Source organism: Corylus avellana, chromosome ca6 (assembly GCF_901000735.1).
Source record: "Corylus avellana chromosome ca6, CavTom2PMs-1.0".
Taxonomy (NCBI): domain Eukaryota; kingdom Viridiplantae; phylum Streptophyta; class Magnoliopsida; order Fagales; family Betulaceae; genus Corylus; species Corylus avellana.
Genome location: NC_081546.1, coordinates 10386758 through 10392544, shown reverse-complemented (window position 1 = coordinate 10392544; position 5787 = coordinate 10386758).

Genomic DNA, 5787 nt, shown 5'->3' with positions numbered 1-5787 from the left:
GAGACTTATACAGAATCGAAGGACACGGAAAAATCGATGATGATTCGGCAAAATCGAAACCCATTCTTTCAGGGAGTTGAATAGAATCGAAGAACAAGAAAAAATAACCCAAAACTCACAAACAACCCAAAACCCACGAACTGACTGGGTTTTTTTTTTTTTTTTTTCTCGAAATGAAAGAAGCGCTAACCAACAAAACAATGAAATCATCTATCTATACATACCTTCTCCAACTCACCGGGCGTCGCCGGTGGTGGCTGGGTGGCGTCTCCGGATTTTGAGTTGGTGCCGTGGGTGGCAGTCTGTTCGGTGGCGGTAGTGCTTGGTGATACTGATGGGAGAAGGCGGGAGGGAGAAGTGTGGGAGAGGAGGACGTTTAAGGTTTTAGGGGGAAAAAATAAAAATTTTGAAACCCTATCACACTTTTACTCTTCAGGGCGTGATTTTATTTTATTTTTTATAAAAAAAAAAGCTGATAACCATGGTTCACTTAACCAGGACAGCTCAGCACCATGCGGATGGTTTGCTGATAAAATGCTTCTCCCAAGCATTACTCATTTTATTTAGACTGCAAGATACATGACAATGACATATCCAAGACCCTTAACTACAAAAAATTAAAAAAAAAAAAAAAAATTAGTACAGTGTGAAAGCCAGAAAGTTTTAGGCTTGACTCAAATGTATAAATTTGATGGTGGGCCACCACCTAATAATGCTCTTTTTTGTCACTAGGGTCAAACATTTTGAATAAGGTTCATACCAATGATATCATCTTATCACCATCAGTTTGCTGTAAATAAGAACCCTTCTAGAAATCATACTTACTAACTTAAAATAGTGGATATATCATTTCTGTGGCCACCCCAACAAGTCTCTATAGACTATAATCTTATCTTATCTTATCTCTTTTTAAATGTGTTGAAGTTTTGTGTCAAAACCACAAGCTTTTGGTTTTGGTGCTACTCTACAATATCTTTTGCTATTTGCAAGATTTTTTTTTTTAAACAAATCATCTTTCATTCAATTTCAACAAAATACTAGAGCACGAAACTCTACACAAAAAGAGCAAAATGCTTTTAGGAAACAATGTCAAAAATACAACTCGGGACTTCTTCTATCTATATTCGATCTGTGGGCTTATTTGTAGCGACTTTCGCTAGCCCATGTGCTGCTGAATTGCCCCCCTCTTGACGTGCCCCATTTTCCATCACTGAAAGTCACGTAGTAGCCCTTTAGTATCATTTACAATTTGGGTAAATGGCCATACCGGCTATTTGCTAGATTTACACGCAATTGGTGTACAATACCTTTCGCATCTCAGTTATTAGTTAGTTCAATATATAAAAAAAGATTTTCATATATTTCATATTTAGTAGATATAGAAATATTTTCTATTACCAATTTTTTGTAATTAATTTTTGAGAAAATTTTATTTATCTATGTTAGAATATATAAGAAATATTATATTTTCCTTATATTCCATAATGATGCTAATATCAAATATTCTCTATTTATGTTAGAATATATGAAAAATAAAAAATATAATATATTTTTTATATATTCTAACATCTCTTCTAAATTGTATCATTTATAAAATTTTAGAATAAAGTATGCAAAACCGCATGTAACATGGCCCAAACCCTCTCACCTTAAGACTTAGAGCCTATTTGAAATTGTGTTTGAGAAATAGAGCTTTTAAGTCAAAAAAAACTTTTGAACAAAAGCTTTATTTTTAAGCTTTTATCAAAAATGCATTTTAGCCATTTTTAGGCTTTTTGGATCCTTAAAAAGCTCATAATTTTTTTTACTAAACGAGTAATTTTTTCTTCAAATGAGCTCTTTAAATGTGAAAAACACTTTTAAACTTCTCAAATGTAATCACAAACATGCTCTTAGCAGTCAAACATGATAATATATAAATAAATAAATAAAATTCTTACTTGAAAAATGAAAACAGTAGTCAAAGTCATAGAAAAAGAAAAGGACAAAGACAACTGGACCCACCACAGATTTTTGTTTCCCCAAACAGAAATCAGTTCCAACTTGGCAGTGTGGGGATCGTTTGCAGTAGACATTGACTGATTCACATACAGATTTTTTTATGCATCAGTGGTTCAGCAGCATCACGCCCGCAACACAACTAGAATAGGCTTTCTCCTTGATAAGCTCAGTCTCTTCTACAATTTTTTTAATTATTTTTCTCTATTCTACTGCAAATCGGTTTGGATTATGAATTTAGTTTGTCTTCTACAATTAAGGGCAAATCTTGTAGGTTGAAAGGGTATGGATGTTAATTACGTGAGAGTAAAAAAAATAGAATCCCACGTTAAAAATATATAAGAAGTGTGGATGGTTAATATAGTATTGTTCGGCCTAAGCTTATGGGCTTAAGTTTTTGAGTTGTGTGGTATATTAACATGCTATATTATGGGCTCACAAAAGAATTTGCCTAAACTTGTAATATATAGGGGCCAATCAGATGAAAGTAGTATTATTCATTTATACCTCCTTTTTTTTTTTTTTTTTTTTAACAAATTTGTAGTGATATTTTTGAAAATTTTGTTAAATTCTAACATACGCTTAAATCTTTGAAAATTTTTATTTTTATTTTTCAAAAAAAAGAAAAGGGAGATATTTTAGTAATTTTGACATCCTTTAGTTAAGATTTAGCCAAAAAACTTAATGGAGTGATCACATTGAAAAAATTAAAAGTTCACTAAACATTTATAAAATGACAACAATTTCCTTCAACCTATTCTAAAAAAATAAAAAAAAATAAAAACGTGAGAAATGATACTTGATACTTATTAAAGTAGGTTGGAGGGAATTTGAGTTTGTAAGAAATTTACGTCCTTGATAAAATTGGGAGAGATGCACCATCTCTCCTAAAAATAAAATATATTAGAAATATTAACATAAGGTGAACAAACTAATATAAATTTTCTACAAAATGAGTTATAAGATTTTCTTCAAACCCAGTTTCTAAAAGTGTTATATGTCCTTTGAGTATGTGACGAACAAATTTTTTGTTTTATTATTAATGCTATTAAAAAAGAATGTAAGAAGTATATGTTAGGGTAAAGTCCACTTAACCCATTCAAACTACCATCTAAATGACAATTTACCCTCCAAATTATCAATTGCGATAATTTACTTCCAAAACTACCAAAACAATGATAATGTACTCCAAATTTTAACAAAATGACAAAATTATCCTTACTAAAATAAAAACAAAAATACTAAAATTTATTTATTTTTTTTCAAAAATTTAAGGGTATTTTTATCTTATTGAAAATTCTATAGGGGTAATTTCATCATTTTGCTAGCATTGGGTGATACATTGTCATTATTTTGGTAGTTAAGAGGGTAAATTATCATAATTGATAATTTGGGAGGGAGTAAATTGTCATTGGAGTGGTAGTTTGAGGGGATTACGCAGACTTTACCCTATATGTTATTAAAAAATATGTATTTATTTTTTGCATGTTAACACAAGGAGAGAAAAAGAAGGAAGGAGAATTCGATTTACTGACTTCTAGCTGCTTCACCATGCGTGTATTTTTTACATGTTAAAAGACACTTTTAAAAACTATATTGAAATAATTCCCTACTTGATAGCTTGGAAGCACTTTTATTTTAACTAACCTCATCTGCAGTTAACTATCTTTATTACTATCTAATTTTCAAAGTACGGATGTTCTTTTTCCTTTTCCATTTCTTTTTTATTCAGTTCCCACTGCAAAAATAATTCTAATCCGTACGGATTTTATTTCTGAGTTCACTCTGTATTAATTTTTTTTTTCTTCCAAATAAAGATTGTAAGATACATGACAATGACACATCCAAGAACATTAACTATAAAAGAAAAATAAATAAATAAAAAGATTTATTTATTTATTTTTGTGACATGTCCATACATGGAAAGAGAGAAGGAATTCAAACAAGTGACCTCCGCTATGTTAGGCGTGATTCACAACCAATTGAATTATCCCGTGAAGTCAAAAGAAAATTGAGTAAAGTGTGAAAGCAAGAAAGCTTTAGGCTTGACTCAAATGTATAATTTTGATGGTGGGCCACCACCTAATAATGCTATTTTTTGTCACTAGCTTCAAACGTTTTGAATAAGGTTCATACCTAGCTAAGATATATATCATCGTATCACCATCAGTTTGATGTAAATAAGAACCCTTCTAGAAATCATACTCACTAACTTAAAATATTGGATATATCATTTCTGTGGCCACTCCAACAAGTCTCTATAATCTTATCTTATCTCTTTTTAAATGTGTTGATAGTCTAAGAAGGGTCGTGCACTGATGAAAAAATATTTTGAACAGTGCGTTCAGCTATTACAATATCGTTAATAACACAGTGACTTCATTTATAAATGAGAGTGTATTCTTTGTTAGCATATGAACTGCTCTATTTGCCCCCCTTCTTATATGATATACTCCTCATCGTTGAATTAGAATTCAACATAATACATGCATTGCAGAGGAAAATAGTGAAGAAATTCGTAGGTCTAACTCAATTCTATCCCAAAAGCTTAAGCTTTTGGACTAGAATTGTGTTCAACTATGTATATTAATGTACTCTTGGTAAAAACTCTATAACCGCTTTATTTCCCAACAAATGGTATCAGAACCATGATTACCTTCCTGGGACAGGTATTTGGGCGCGTTGGGTTTGGAGTTGCGTCTGCATCCGCAACTCTTGACGCAAAATACTCTTAGAAATGTGAAAAGACTTACAAGTGATGGAGAGTTGGATCAATGTGAAGAGACTCACAAGTGATACGAAGATTATTGTGAATACACTTATGAGTATTGAGTCCCACATTGAGAAAATATAAAATAAAATAGTATTTAATATACTTAAGTGGACCTTAGCCCATTAGCTTAGGCTCTTGGGATAGAGTTGTGTTCAACTATGTATATTAGTGTACTCTTGGTGAAAACTCTATAACTGCTTTATCTTCCAACATAAATAAGGTCTTGTTTACAAGCAATGTGGGATTATTTCTCATCACCCTCCCTCACGTGTGCCCGATGAAACTACCCCTTAAACACCACACCATGTCACCATTGTATCTTACCTTCATTCTTATACATAGATAATTTGAACAAATTAATGAGCCATTGAATTAAGTTTTAGTGTTAATTTGTTAAAAAAATTAAATGATAGAAATTTCATCGAAACCAGTTTGAAGGAAATTTTCTCCGACCAACTTCAATAAGTGTCAAGTGTCATATCTCACATTTTTTTTTTTTAATATTCTTAATAGCTATTTATTGTTATTATATTAACCTTGGAACCCAAATATTAATTTTTGATGTCCCTTGCTCTTAAGGCATTTTCTTCCTCTTCCTCTTACTCCCTTTTCGCCTTTTTTTTTTTTTTTTTTTTGATTTTAGAGTTTTTTGGAGGCCGATCTTCCGCCCTTCTCCATCCGCCACTCCTGTTGCTAGGTCGGGTTTGGCTCCAATTCATGTCCTGCCCGATCGACCGCCTATCGCCTGGTCCACCTCAACGCATGCTCCACCACCTTGCTACACGGATCTGCTTGTGCTCATCATACCTTTTGCACTAGATCTGTCTCTCCGGATGTAGTTTGATTTCGATTCTCTCCAGCTGTTTTTTATTTATTTATTTTATTTTAATTTCGTTTCTGGTTGTTTTATTTCCTTTCCTTTATGTCTATCTTTTGCCGTGTATTTTGATGTGTTGTTTTTGTTGCCTTGCCTGTTTGTCATACTTTGTGGGTGATGCTCTTGAAGGATTCACTCA